The 16,359-nt window shown below is 41.0% G+C and overlaps 1 protein-coding gene across 1 annotated transcript in view; it reads right to left on the bottom strand.

The window, feature by feature from the left end:
* The window catches only part of NDUFAF2 (NADH:ubiquinone oxidoreductase complex assembly factor 2), a 198,576-nt gene that overhangs the window by 181,229 nt on the left and 988 nt on the right, over window positions 1–16,359 (bottom strand). The gene's annotated exons all lie outside the window — the stretch shown is intronic.

Here is a 16,359-nt window from a genome sequence, read left to right as displayed (position 1 = left end):
TAGTGACTCCACAGGTCTGTCTGAATAGGACAGGCTGGATGAACTATCTGGAGGAAAAACAACGGGACCGACAGTTCCAGGGGGACTTGGGGTGGGGGGGTGGGGGGGGTAAGGAAGTGGTGTTAACAAACCCAGGGACAAGGGAAAAACATGGGACCCCAAATGGTAGAGAAGTGGGAGTGGCAGGCCTGGTGGGAAATGATCAAGGGTAAGGTTGCTTAGAGAAGAGGTATACTCTAGCCCAGGTGGCGATGAAGCATGGTAGTAGGGCAGGAGGAAAGTCAAGGGAGATGGAGGAAAGAGCAAGGAGTCAAAGGGCATTCATGGAGGTCTAGACAAAGACATGTACATGCAAATATATATAGGAGGATGGGGAAATAGATCTATGTGTCTATATTTATAGGTCAAGTATTAAGGTGGCAGAAGGACCTTGGGCCTCTACTCAAACACTCCCTCAATGCATGAATACCTTCTTTTATTAAATTGGAACTCTATGATGCTCACTCTCCCGACACAACGGCTGGAGCCAAAGTGTGTGAACAAGTAAATGTGGTGAAGAAAGCTAATGGTGCCCGGCTATCAAAAGAGATAGTGACTGGGGTCTTAAAGGCTTGAAGATAAACAAGCGGCCATCTAGCTCAGAAGCAACAAAGTCCACATGGAAGAACACACCAGCCTGAGTGAGCGAGTGGTCCCAAAGGGATCAGTTACCAGGCATCAAAGAACAAAAAATCATATCATTGACTGCACACCTCCAATGATAGGATCGCTGAAGACAAATGGGTGCATAAGCAAATGTGGTGAAGAAAGCTGATGGTGCCCGGCTATCAAAAGAGATAGTGTCTGGGGTCTTAAAGGCTTGAAGGTGAACAAGCGGCCATCTAGCTCAGAAGCAAATAAGCCCACATGGAAGAAGCACACCGGCCAGTGCGATCACGAGGTGCCCAAGGGACCAGGTATAAGGCATCATGCAAAAAAAAAAAAAGATATAAGTGTGTGTATGTATGTGTATATATGTGTATATGTATGTGTATATATGTATATATATATATCATATTAAATGAAGGGGGAAGTGCAGAGTGGAGACCCAAGGCCCAAGTGTCGACCAATGGAGATCCCCTCATAGAGGGGTTTAGGAGAGGAGATGGGTTAATTAGGGTGTGAGGTAGTATCGATGAAGAACACAGCTTTCCCCCGGATCCTGGATGCTTCCTCCCCCCAACTACCATGATCTGAATTCTACCTTGCAGGGCTGGACAGGACAGAGGCTGTACACTGGTGCATATGAGGGTTGGAGGTACAGGGAATCCAGGGTGGATGATACCTTCAGGACCAAGGGTGTGAGGGACGATGCTGGGAGAGTGGAGGGTGAGTGGGTTGGAAAGGGGGAACTGATTACAAGGATCCACATGTGACCTCTTCCCTGGGAGAGGGACAGCAGAGAAGGGGGGAAGGGAGACTCCGGATAGGGCAAGATATGACAAAACAACGATGTATAAATTACCAAGGGCATATGAGGGAGGGGGGAATGGGGAGGGAGGGGGGAATGGGGAGGGAGGAGGGGAAAAAAAAAGAGGACCTGATGCAAGGGGCTTAAGTGGAGAGCAAATGCCTTGAGAATGATTGGGGCAGGGAATGTATGGATGTGCTTTATACAATTGATGTATGTATATGTATGGATTGAGGTAAGAATTGTATGAGTCCCTAATAAAATGTAAAAGAAGAAAAGAAAAAAAATGATTAGGGCAAAGACTGTACAGATGTGCTTTATACAATTGATGTATGTATATATATGAACTGTGAAAAGAAGTGTATGAGCCCCAATATATTGTTAAAATTAAAAAAAAAAAAAAAGAATTGTATGAGCCCCTAATAAATTGTTAAAATTTAAAAAAAAAAAGAAGGAAGGGTGGGCGTCCTTTCATGAATGGTGGTAGGAGGAAGATGTAGAGTTGTAAAAGGGAAGAGATCTAAAAACTCAGATAACATATAACTCTACCACCCACCACACAGAGAAGTCATGCACTTACGAGTCAGGGCTTGGTGTACTAACAGAAAAGCTAACACTCAAACTGGGAAATACATAAACTACCCAAAATCCATAAAAAGTGTTGACTCAGATAGAAAACAGTAGTCTACATGGTTAACATAAGAAAATGGCGGAGTTGAGCAGCACAGTAAGCCTACTGAATCTAGCAGACATTTACCTATAGAACACACCATCCAGTCCTACAGTGTCTATGAATCATTCTCCAAAATCAACCATAAATTAAGTCATGAGGTAAGTTTCAACAGATTTAAAATAAAAGATCTAAAGGATAAAAAGGATCTCTTCAACTATAATACAGTTATATTAGAAATCAATAACTGAAGAAAAGCTGAAAAAAATTCACATTCTCTAGAACAACCAATGGGTCAAAAAAGGAATAAGTAGGGGGAAATATTTAGCGATGAATGAAAATGAAAACATCCCAAACTTTAGAGATGCAGTAAAGGCAGTACTGAGGGGAAAAGCTACAGCAGTAAAAGCCTCCAGTAAAAGAGAGAGAGAGAGAGAGAGAGAGAGAGAGAGAGAGAGAGAGAGAGAGAGAGAGAGAGAGAGAGAGAGATCAAATTCACAACTTCACTGAACACCGTGAAAAACTAGAAAAGAAAAGAAAGCCCAGCCCAAAGGAAACAGAAGAAAGGAAATGATAAAGATGAGAGTGGAAATTTAAGAAAATATAGAATAAACAAAACCAGAAGTTGGCTCTTTGAAAAGATCAGTAAAATTAGCAAACCTACAGCTAGTCTTAAGAAGGTAAGAGAAAATAAAAATAATTAAGACCAATGTGAAAGTGAAGATATCAATATCAGCCATACCAAAATAAAAACGATACATTTATGATTCATCTCATAAACAATTTTATACCACAAATTATATATTCTAGATAAAATTAAAGCATCCCTATAAGTCCACACAAGCCTATGTTAATGCAAGTTAAACAGGTAATCTCAACGAAATAAGGCAAAATACTGAGTTAGTAAAAAAAAATTTTTTTTAAATCAACAACAACAAAAAATCCAAAACCACATGGCTTCACTGGTGAGTTCTCCAAAATAATTTTAAAAGAACTAATTCCTCACAGTTCTAAATTATGAGATCAGTATTACTCTGACACCAAAGCCAGACAAATAAGCCCAGACAAGAGACGTAAACTACACCTCAGTAGTTATCATAAATACAGACGCAAAAACACTCAGCACAATACTAACAAGGTCCAACAGTATCTCAAAAGGATTACACACCACGACCAACTACAACCCATCCCACGAGGGCAAACATGGTCCAACATAAGAAAATCACTTAAAATACCATTTTAATAGCTGAAAGGAGAAAATCACGTAATTCTTACAATTTATGCAGAAAAGGCATGGAACAAAATTCCAATACCCTTTCACGAGATAAGCAATCAGAAAATTGGAACTGGAAAGGAAGTTCCTCAACAAGATAAAGCATATTTATGAAACACTCACAACTAGCATCATATTACATTTGTTCAGTAAGTCCCAGCTAAAGCAATCAGGCAAGGAAAAGAAAAAACCAGACCTTCGAATTGGAAAAGAGGATGCTAGCCTCGCTCTAGCCACAGACCACGTCATCTGGAGAAAAATCCCAAAGATTCGACAGCATTATTCCGATAACAATTGTTCAGTTTTGGCTCTGTAAGAAGATGCTTCAAAAAGTTCATGGGAATATGAAATTTAAAATAATGAAATTTCCCCACAAACTTTTTGAAGTCCCTCATACACGTCAACAGTTTTTTCAAAAGAAGAGTTGTGTTCTTAATTGAAACAACAACCACAATAATGCTACTGATATTTCAGCTGAGGGGATAAAACCTTAATTAGAATATCTGGCAAGGGTGTAGTTTGTGGTTCAGACCATGAGAAAGAGGCTAAAAGGCAGCAAAGACAAAAAAAATAAACAGTCACTTGAATATTAAAATCATAAAACTTTTTTTAATCATGCACATTTCTGAGTTATTTTGTAAAAATAAGTGCATTCTAAGAATCAAATCTGATTTTGAAGTTATCTACTTGATTCCATTCAACTGTGCACTTGCTTCCGAGACAAGAAAGACTGTCTGAAAGTGGTTCTTTGAAACCATCAGGCATTCTGTGCCCCCAGGAAAAAGAGCTCCACTCTCTGAAACTCAGAGGCGGTTCTACGGGCCTGATAGGGTTGCTGCGAGTTGGCAGCCCCTCGGCAATGAGTCTGGTTTGGAGTGCGATAGAGTAAAAAGGAGACGGGGATGCAGTGGTTAAGCCGTGTGGCTGTCCACCCCAGGTGGACAGTTCAAACTCGCCAGCAGCTCTGTGGAGGAATGATGTGCAAGTCTGCCCTGTAAAAATACAGTCTTAGAGCCACATGGGCCGTACCAGGTGTCCTGTAGAATTGCCAAGAGTTAGAATAGAATCGCTATCAACAGGTTTGGTTCAAACAGCAGCAGAAACAGTTGCGTAACTCAGTAGTACTGTGAATAAGGAGAGGTGTAAGGACGAAGGGTAGTATTTCTACTAGACTTTCATGGACAAAGAGAAACTGGGTTATTTGTAAAGAGGCCACACAAATGGAGTTTCACCACTAAGTGACCGCGACAATCAACACCAGGTATTTTATTTTCATCACGTGTTTCAATCCTTCTACAAATACAGTAAAGCAAAACACGCACTTAAAATTGTGTCCAATACCCACTATCTAATAAACAAATTGTCATCAGGATCCCTGGTGGCACTGTGGGTTAGGCATTAGGCTACAACAGTACGGTCAGAGTCCATACCCATTGCTCCTCCATGGCAGAAAGGGGGGGCTGTGTGCTCCTGTAAAGATTGACACCCCTATACACGGTCTCTGTGACTCAGGACTGACTTGAGAGTAGTATTTTGCTGGGGCTTATTTTTGTTTTTATTCTCACTATTGCTGTTTTTGACATTCTTCTCCTTAATGCAAAGCAATTATGAAATCTTCAAAGCAAAAGAGGACAAGTAACTCTTTCCCTGACATGAAATATTTTCAGCATCCTTAGGAATGGAAAGAGCATAGCTTGGCCGCTCGTCCATTATTCGTTTCCATTTCTGCTCAAGAGGGCCTAGATGTCCCTGGAAGAGCAAGTCAGAATTAGAGATAAAGGCCACTTAGCTGATGCTAAAGACAGTACAAAGGACCGACATGTATGACTATGAACACCTTTCACCCTCCTATGTTTTCCTTGGCTGGAAGCATGACAGATGTGCTTCTATGTGCATGAAGTAGAAATACAACCAAGAGCCACTGGGAAAATGGCGGCATGTTCCTTTTACCAATACAGTTAAGTGGGTATGTGCCTGAGCACAAATGAGCACAAAGTAAGGGAAATTCAATAGGCAATTGGAACAGTCTCAGAGAAAAATAGTATTAAGAAATGAAATTTAAAACTGAACATTGAACATTGGAAAATTTTAAATCTAACTTTCAAACCCTGAGAGACAATGATCTATGTAAAAGGATCCTAATTGTTATTTAATGTTTAATGAGGACATTTTAACTGAAGTCAAGTTTTTAAATATAAGGCACTTTAAAACATTCCATTTGGTGATGCTCATGGTGGTGACTGCATTATATGATTCCTGAGAACTCAACGTTTCAGAATGCCACTCATTCTTGAAAAAATTTTAAGTCTTATTTTCTAAATTTTGCCCAATTCTTCAAAATACAATCACCAATGGCAGCATTATGCATTACTGACCACATTCTATCACTTTTAAATGAAATAGTACTAAAAGTTAACAGTTCATAAATCTGTACCTGATTTATGTTGAGGAAACAAATATATCCAATGACTTTTAAGAGAAGATTTCTACCAAAAATCCCCTCAAAAGGGGGGCGAGGGTGGGGGAAAGCTCAGAAACTAAGAGCCTCATTTTTTTAAGACAATGCTGCCACCTTTGGGGGGAAAATTGCAATGTCTTCATTATTTCCCAAAGAGTGAGAATATACTCTTCCAATTACCTATTAAACAAAACACCTTCCTGGATAACTCTGACCACCTGGTTTATGCTAATTCTTTAAAAGGACTTTTTAAATTGAATACTAATTAATTACATTTGGTGTCAACATCATAAGTGCGAAATACAAATAGGCTGCGGTGATAACATCAAAAACATTACAATTCTGTAATTATTAGCAACAGTGGTAACACTGGTTTTGACTTCTTAGATAATACAATCATCCTCGAAAAAAATAAGACTGAGTTTCTTAAGAGAAGTTTGATGATGGGAGGGGCAAGGGAGGGGGGGGACACACAGAACTACATTAGAAGAGCCAAGGTAAAGAGCTTATTTGTAATTGAACAAAGAAAATTAATGCAATCCAAGCCTTATCCTTAAGGAAATTAACAGACCACTCACTGATCAGATGGACCAAAAAAATTTTTTAAGGTACAAATGACCAATTTCGGGAATGAAAGAGCAGGAAGGCACTTTAAAACAGGTAGACAACAAAAGAATACGTAACGAACAGGAACTCAGAAAAAATTCACTGCTTACTCAAGCAAAATAGACACCTGAGACGCCTTTGTTGAAAATACTAAATTTATAGTTAACAATGACACCAGCTGGTTTCACTGTGAATTATTCCCAATATTTAAGGGTATCTAATAAAAATTCTTCCAGTAAATTCAAGAGCAGGGAACACCATCCAAATGACTTCTAAGAGGTGAGTAGTAAATGATATCAAGCTCAGAAAAAGATATTAGACAAACACTGCAATCTAAAGTTCCCAAGAACATAAACTTGAAAACAATCAACAATATGCTAGCGTACTGAATCCAAGAATATATAAGAGTCAAGGGAAAGATACTCTACTTCTAATTGAAAACAAAGAAAGGACACTACATTATAACCAGCTAAGAGTTTACCCCACAAAAGCAAGATCTCATTAGATGGAATTCACAGGAATAAACTATATTTATTTCCCCCTAATACATAATAAAATAATTTACATAAAAATCAACTATATCTATGGAAAGAGCCTATGGAGAAGCTCAATATTATCAGGCAGAAACAGGATGGAAGGATTGAGCAGAACAGAAAATTCCAAGAGTGGTTTCAGAAGATAAAATATTAAAATGAAATGCACAAAGTCGTGGAGTTACAAAAACAAAGAGGAAGATACACTCAACATTTTTCAAGCAGAAAGAAAAAAGTTCAAGCCTTGAGTTGTAATATGGAAGGATTCTGTGGGTAAAATATCAAATAATGCAGGGATCTTTGAAGGAAGCTGTAAGTCACTGTGCGAGAAAGAACTGGTTGACAGGCAGTCATTTCAGAAGGAAGCGTATGATCACAGGTCAATGGCATTGAAGGAACATGTCCAAAATGCTCTGAAGGCATGGGAGACAAACAAGATACCAGACACATGAAAGACCAACTGAGATGTTTCAACAACAGATGGAATACTGGAAGCATTCACTTATCGATGCCATGAAATCTGGAGGGCAGCAACCTGGCCAACCAACTGGAAGAGGTACACATATATACCCATTCCAAGAAAGATAAGTCAACCGAGTGTGGAATTTACTGAATTTATTAGTAGCACACAAGTAGAATTCGTTAACAATAAATCCATACTGATTGCAGCAGCACTTAGGGAACTGTCAGACATCCATGTCAGATTCAGAAGAGGATATAGCACCAAGGATGCCATTGTTGATGTCAGCTAGACCTTGGATGAAAGTATAGACCACCAGAGGCACTCAACCGTGTGAATAACAAATTACGGAGGCCACTGTAAAGAATAGGAATTCCAGAAAAATTAAGGTACTCATGCGGAACCTGTGCTAGACAAAGAAGTCTTTGAGACAAAACAAGGAACTGCTTGTTATATGGCTTCAAGACCAAAAACTACAGCCTTTCAGTAGGAAACAGACCTCAACAGAAAGAAAGCAAAGACCAGCAAACAGCATCAGGATAAACAGGGGAAATGTTGAAGGTGTCAAAGATTTCATTTTACTTGGATCCACAATCAACATTCATAGAAATGGTTGACGATGGATCAAAAAATTCATTGCATTTGGATAATCTACTGCAAATGATCCATCAATATCAGATGTCTAGAAGATGCTCTGGTTCCTGATTACCTCAAAAACCTATAGACTCTTAACAGCTGTTCAGTGTTGGAGACTTCAGTGGTCTATCTCTGTGGGAAAATTTGCTTTTTTTTCAATTCTATTTGAGTAAGTTGGAAATTTAATTTCTGCATTCAAGTCTTAATCATATTTATTGACTCAATGGCAGTGAGTTTTTTAATTTGGTTGGCTGTTGGGTGAATGCTGACCTGCTATACACAAGGTCAGTGGTTCAAAGCTACCAGCCACTCCAAGAGCGAAAGACAGGGCTGTCTGCTCCTCTGACGACTGACAAACTCTCCAAAATTCTGGGAAGGGTCGCTAGGAGTCAGAATGCACACAGTGCTTACTTTGGGTAACTTCCAACAAGCTACTGATTATGAAGGAGTGCTTTAGAAACAAAACCCAAAAAACTTCAGATTTCAATTGTGATGCAGAAGTTTAGTAATAAACATTTGATTATAGCCCTCATTCCCACTCAGGTGGAGAAGAGATGCAAAATAAAGGCATACTCCTCCCTCAAACTCTCACCAAAAAGAAAACAAAGCATGTTTTGAGGGATCCCAGGTGGCAGGGTGGTTAAACTTTGGGGTGCTAACCACAAGGTCAGGAGTTCAAAACCACCAGCTGCTCCCCAGGAGAAAGATGGAGCATCCTATTCCTATACAGTTACAGTCTCTGAGGGGTCAGCCCCAATCTCAACTATGTCTACAACTGCCCCTCCCCCAAGAAGAATTTAATTCAGAAGACAGCACTGAAGCTGCAGCTTAGGGAGAGGGACATGTCCCACGGCAGCAAATGAAGGGGGAGGACGAGAAAGTGGAGCACATCCTGATCCACCAAGCCCTGAGGACAATATTCCCGCTCAGAGTAGCCAGTGCACAGAAAAGGAACACATGGCCAGCCTCACTATGAGACATGACATCCTTCACTGACCCATAGCCCTACAGGGGACAACACTGGAGACACAGTGTGGGAATTGCACCCGATCTGACCACACCACACTGAGGCAAAACACTAAGGGCGTGTAACAGAACAGCAAGGGGAGCAGAGCAACAAAGTCCCCAGGGAATACCAAAAATAGACTTTGAGACCAGAACATGGCACCCCATCAGACTCAACCAGAAAACACTCGTAAAGGCCAACAAATAGTCCTTGAATTATTTACAGGCTTTTCTCTCTTTTTTGTCATTGGTTTTATTGTTGTTGTTTTCTTTTGTTGCTTCGTTTTGCTCTGTCTTGTTTTTTGTGCATGTTATTATTTCCGCAGATCTATCTAGATAAGTAAGACAGGCTGGATAAACAATCTGGAGGAGAAAATAATGGGGAACTGATGTTTCCAGCAGGACATGGGAGAGAGGCAGGTGGGGGGTAAGGAGGTGGTGTTAACAAACCCAGGGACAAGGGAACAACAAGTGATCCAAATCGGTGGTGAGGAGGATATAGGAGGCCTGGTAGGGCTTGATTAAGGGAAATGTAACCGAGAGGAATTAATGAAACCCAAATGAAGGCTGAGCATGATAGTGGGACAAGAGGAAAGGAAAAGGAACTAGAGGAAAGAACTGGGAGGCAAAGGGCATTTATAGAGGTCTGGATAAAGGCATGTACATATGTAAATATATTTATATATGAGGATGGGGAAATAGATTTATGTGCATATATTTATAGGTTTAGTATTAATGTAGCAGATGGACATTGGGCTTTAAAGGCTTGAAGGTAAACAAGCGGCCATCTAGCTCAGAAGCAACAAAGCCCACATGGAAGAAGCACACTGGCCTGTGTGATCACAAGGTGTGAAACGGATGAGGTATCAGGCATCAAAGAACAAAAAATTAAATCATAGTGAACGAGGGGGAGTACGGAGTGGGGGCCAAGACCTATCTGTAGGCCACTGGACATCCCTTTACATAAGGGTCACGGGGAGGCGATGAGCCAGTCAGGATGCAGGGTAGCAACAATGAGACATACAATTTTCGTCTAGTTCCTAAATGTTTCCTCTCCACCCACGATCATGATCCCAATTCTACATTACAAATCTGGCTAGATCAGAGGACGTACACTGGTACAGATAAGAACTGGAAACACAGGGAATCCAGAACAGATGAACCCTTCAGGACGAGTGGTGAGAGTTGCGATACTGGAAGGGTGGACAGGGGGTGGATTGGAAAGGAGGAACCGATTACAAGGATCTACATATAACCTCCTCCCTGGGGGATAGACAACAGAAAAGTGGGTGAAGGTAGACATCTGACAGTGTAAAATATGACAAAATAATAATTTATAAATGATCAAAGGTTCATGAGGAAGGGGGGAGCAGGAAGGGAGGGGAAAATGAGGAGCTGCTACCAAGGGCTCAAGTAGAAAGCAAATGTTTTGAGAATAATGATGGCAACAAATGTACAAGTGTGCTTGACACAATGGATGGATATATGGATTGTGATAAGAGTTGTACGAACCCCCAATAAAATGATTTTTAAAAAGTTACAGTCTCAGAAAATCAGGGGCAGTTCTACTCTGTCCTCTGGGATCTCTATGAGTCAGCATCAACTCGATGGCAGGGAGTTTGGAGTGAGTTTGGTGTTTTTATGGTTTTGTTTTACATTGCATGGGGTCTATCTGCTGCAAAGTGTTCTTTAACCTGCTCAAAGATGTAACTTTGAGGATTAAAGCATGCCTGACCCGAGCCATGGGTTCTCCATCACCTCATACACATGGGAAAGCTGGAAAATGAATAAAGAAAAACAAAGAAAATTTGATATATTTGAATTGGCAAGGATTATTAGATATACCATGGCTGTGTTAGTCTGAGTAGACTAGAGAAACAAATTCATGGAGACTAATATGTGTATGAGGAAGAGGTTTATATACAAGAGCAGTTGAACATTGAAAAAACATCCCAACCCAGTCTAGTCCAAGCCCTTAAGTCCAGTATTAGCCCATATGTCCAATACCAATCTATAAAGTTCTCCTTCAGCCTCATGAAGCACATGAAATGATGCCGAATTCAGGCCAGTGGGCAGATCATAGGCCAGTGGTGTTATAAGCATCTCAGCGCTGGCAAGGGTCTCCATGTGGCTTCCTCAGTTCCCAGGGCATGGGGTCTATCAGCGTAGTGCCATCTGTCAGTGAAAAAGAGCAAAACCTTCAGTGTGGTGGACTGAAGTGGTAACTGCAACAATGGGCAGTCCTGGGTAGTATTTCATTCTGTTGTAAGTTTGGTCCCTTTGAGTTGGAACTGACTCTACGGGGCTGAACATGAGTAGTGACAGCAACACAAAGCTCCCTCGTTGTCACAAATGATTTGTACTTGACTGCTAACTGGAAAAGGTCAGCAGTTTGAAACCATCAGCGACTCCATGGGAGAAAAATGAGGCTTTCTACTTCTAAAGATTTACAGTCTCAGAAATCCACAGGGGTAATGCTACTCTGTCCGGCAGTGCCACTGTAAGTCAGAATCAACTCGACAGCAGGAACTTTCTAAGTTACTAACAGCAAAAGGACATCATTGCCTGTATCAGCTGGATCGTGGCTGAAAGCTGAGGATACCAGAAAGATATTTGCTTGTTTTTTCGACTATCCAAAGGCATTTGATTAAGTGGGTCATAACAAACCATGGGTTGCCTTATGAAGAAACTGTGGTAGTTACATAATCTGGTGTCGATTTGAGGATTAAGAGTGTAAGGGTGGAATCTAGCCTGTCAATTCAGAGAAGTCTGGGAACTCCTGTATTTTGCTCCCCAAGGAGGGAGACATGCACTCTCTCTCTTTCTGCTGACTCCCTGCGAGACATCCTGGAGAAACCACATGGACCTACCCTGATGCAGTCCTGGGTGCTGGAGAAGCCATATGGAGACCCCTGCCAGCGCTGAGATGCTTACAACGCCACTGGATTCAAAGACTTTCTACCCACTGGCCTGTGATCGTCCTGTACTCGGCTTCATTGCATGTGTTTCATGAGTCTATAGAGGACTTTATACGGTATATTGGTATCGGATATATGGGCTAATATTGGACTTATGGGCTTGGACTTGGACTGGGTTGGGATGCTTTCTTAATGTACAATTACCCTTTATATAAACCTCTCTCTTGTACACATGAGTCTCTATGGATTTGTTTCTCTAGTCTATCCAGACTAACACAGAAAAGGAAATCCAGAACACTTCATTGTGCTTACTTACACGAATCTGTACATGGATCGAGAGGTAGTTGTGTGAACAGAACAAGGGCATGTTGCATGACCCATTTTAAAGTTGTTTCAATTGTTAATATTTTCTTTCTTTTTGATTGAGGTTTTTCTCTCTTTTGTCTAGTCATTGGTTTTTGTTTGTTTGTTTGTTTGTTTGTTAGTATCCTGCTTTTGTTTTGTATGGTTTTCTGTATATGAAATCCAGGATAGATAAAATCCACAGAGAGTAACTGGATTAATCTGGGGAGTACAATGAGTACGAAATGTTTTGAAATTGTTGTGGTTGCACAACTCTTAATATTAGTGAATTATTGTTACACGATATGTGAAGTATGTGCCAATAAAACTAGTAAGAGAATTAAAATTAATGTTGTAATAACAGAGGTAATCAGAAGATGAGGATGCAGGTATTCCTATTGTCTCTGGTCAATTCCAATTTACCATCACCCTATAGGGCACTGTAGAACTGCCCACGGGTTTTTCAAAGCTGTATATCTTTCGGGAAGCCAAATGACACATCTTTCTCCGTAGAGTGACTTATAGATTAAAATCACTGAGCAAACACATGAATGCATCACCAGGACTCCAATGCAATGGAATGGCTAAAATTAAAAAGATTTACCATATTAAGTGTTGGTAAATAAGTGGAGAAGCTGGGTATGAATATAAAATGGGTGGAGAAACTGGGTACGAATATTGCCAGTTAGAATATAAAATGATACAACCACTCTACCCGTAGCATAAGAAAGTTAAATATGCATTTACAATATGGCACAAGCATTGCATTTCTAGGTATTTATTCCAAAGAGATTTAAAAACCGGTACATGGTTTGTATCTCTACAAACAGGTAATCAAACAAATTGTGATAGATAAATACAATAGGAAGGTCTCAGCAACAAAAAGAGGTAAGGTTAAAAAAAAATAGAGGTAAGGCATATATTCCCTGCCCTGCCAGAAAGCAGAAGATCATTGGGGACACAAGTCTACTCTATTAAAATAAGTTCCAGGAAAATCCTAAGCAAAATCATTAGGGTGATAAATCATGGGATACATTGCTCTCTGATGAAAGAAGGATCTACAAGAAGTGCCTGGAAAACTGAACTACCTTATGACCCAGCAATACCATTACTGGACATACACCCAAAAGAAATCACCAGATCACAGACATTTGCTCCCGCATGTTCATCGCAGCATGGCTCACAACAGCAAGAAGCTGGAAACAGCCTATATCCCCATCAATAGGAAAGTATTAAAAAAAAAAACACAACTCTGGTACATACTACGCATCCCTAAAAAACAGCAATGAAAGCCTGAAACACCTGAACTCATGGAGGGATCTGAAAGACATTATGCTGAGTGAAGTCAGCCAATCACAAAAGGACACATACTGCGAGTCCACGCAGTAAGGGACAAGCAGCAGAATGGGCACAAGCTGAGGCTCATAGGGCATCCAGTCTTCCAGCCGGGGACCAGACAGCCTGATAAAGAGCCAGACCTGTGGCAATGAACCACATATCTTCTGCTCCAGGTAGGTACAGTGTGGCTCACTTGGCCGGAGGGTACCTTAGGAGAGCTGAGATCAAATGGTCAGGGGATAGAGGGGAAGCTATCTGCTGAGTGGTAGCCAGGCGGATATGGGATGAGGTCCCCAGAGAGGGAGGCAGCCTTGACAGAGGGATGAGGCTTTCTGACGGGAGGGGCAGCACAGGAGAGGGGAGAGGGAAGGGTCAAGCCTGGGCAAACAGAGATGCATGCATGTTGAGGGAAGGGAAGGGGGGACTGACTTCCAAGTGTGGGGAGGAGAGACTGAAGATGTGCTTGGGAACACTAGGTACGAGTGTTTTAGTGGCAAGCAGTGGGTAGGCAGATTTGACCAAGGACATTTGGGGGCATCCTAGGAACCCAGGTCAGTGCCAAAGAACACTGGGACACTGAATCTTGCATGGTTGGAGTACACAGCATGCTCCAGAAGCTGCGTGAGATCCCATACGGGGACTCTACCTCTGACACACTTGTCACCTGAGGACTTAAGTGGGAAAGCACAAGGTATCTGAGGAAGCAGAAGACAGCTATACCAAGAGCGGTATACTGTTGATTGGCAGACAATCAACACCCAGTATGCCGTATTAAAATACATACTATTCTGGCAATCCTGTGATGGCCATTGTTATAATTTGCTAATGCTTGTGTATCACAGGATGTATTTCAGAGGTGCACCCTACTTGTTTCTCTGGTGTTTGATAAATGAAACCCAGGGGCATTGAGCCTATAGGGAAAGAAAATATAACAAGGGTTTGTGGGGAGGGGCGATACAGAGGGCTGGAAGATAGCTAAGAAGGAAATGATGTCAAGAAGTCCAGGAAGGAAAAGTATGTCTGGATACTGGTAATGGATGAAATTGTACAATTATGTTTGACATGACTGAACTAAAGAATGATGTGACAATATGTATTAACTTCTAAGTTCCAGCAAAAAAAAAGCATAGATCCAGGAATGTGTTTTGGGCTCGCACTATATTCTAGCTAGCTCCAACTTATGGCCATTGAGTTCTTACATCATGGCCCTACTCAACATTCACTTTCGTGAAATAATCACTGAAGATAAGGGTGCTACAGCAAAGTGTGGTGAAGAAAGCAGATGGTACCCAGCTATCAGTCAAAACAGTGTCTGGGGTCTTAAAGGATTGTATTCAAACAAGCAGTCATCTAAGCAAGGAGCCAACTAAGTCTACACAGAAGGAGCACACCAGCGTGTGTGATCTAAAGGTGACAATTACAAAAATTAGAATATGGTGAAAAGTATCAGAGCTAAAATTATGAACACCTAATTTGTAGAAGGCTACAGAGAGTGAGAGCCCAAAACCCATCTATAGAGTATCTAGTCAGACAGCTGCTGGCAGATCGGCTCTAGCCAGAGACAAGAGTCCCACCCTGTCTTACTATCCGGCAGACACCATTGTAATCTTTATTATTCGGGACTGAACTGACACCAGGCCATTTGTTCTCCCTATAAGTCCCACCTGAATATGCACTGGGTGCATGTATCTCTTAGTTGCCTCATAACAGAAATTTCTCCCCTGGTTTTTTGAATGTTAGTGGATGTCTCCATCGTAAGCATCGTTTGTATCTTTGCCATTACACTAATATGATCTTATCTTTTCCACCTTAATGTGATATCTTTCCTTGTTCTTGAGGTTTCCCATCCTTGAAGCACAGGCGACATGGATGTATAATGATAATACTGACACGGGTTCAGGGATTGCAGCAGTAGGGGATGGGCAATAGGGAGGGAAAGGGGATTGCAGGAGTAAACAGGCAGGAAGGGGTAGGAAGCACAACTGGATCTTGGTTGCACAATTCAGTTTAAAGGTGATGTAATGGGGGGGAGGTGGAAGTGGAGGGGTGGACAAGGCTCTAGGATGGATGTGGTGGTGATTTTACTATTTCCCTTGATGTGATTAACGATTGAACTATTCAAATATATGTGAATTATGTGCCAATAAAACTGTTGGAATTTTTTTAAGTGCCTGAAATTTCATATTTTTGGAAAAGGCTTCATGTGTCTTAATATTATTGCCATTATTATCGGGAACTTTCACAGAAGAATACTGAGATTTGAGGAGTGGAAACACTTTGCCTGTGATGCCCAACTATTCGGCGAGATTCTAACTCATGCCCGTCTGATCCCAAAAAATGAGCTCTCCTCTGTGATGATGAACAAACAGACGAGGTTGTGATGGCTACTACCTGGTGTACCCATGATGGACAATCACGGTCCCACTTTTTCCAAAAAAGAAAACCAAACATTTTATTGGGAGTAAATACAGATATATCGCTCCATAGTTCAATCACATCAAGCAGTATTTTGCTACCAGTTTCAAAACATTTTTTCCTTCTTGAACTCCTTGACATGAGCTCACTTGAACTTCCCTCCCCCACTGGACAACCTTCCCAATTCTTAATCTACCTGCTGTTTCTATGGGTTCATAAATCCGGGTTTCATTTACTGAAAAACAGAAAAAAATA

This window comes from Tenrec ecaudatus, chromosome 2 (assembly GCF_050624435.1).
Source record: "Tenrec ecaudatus isolate mTenEca1 chromosome 2, mTenEca1.hap1, whole genome shotgun sequence".
In the NCBI taxonomy this organism is placed as follows: Eukaryota; Metazoa; Chordata; class Mammalia; order Afrosoricida; family Tenrecidae; genus Tenrec; species Tenrec ecaudatus.
The sequence above is the reverse complement of the archived record's forward strand: the minus strand, read 5'-3'. Positions and strand labels throughout refer to the sequence as shown.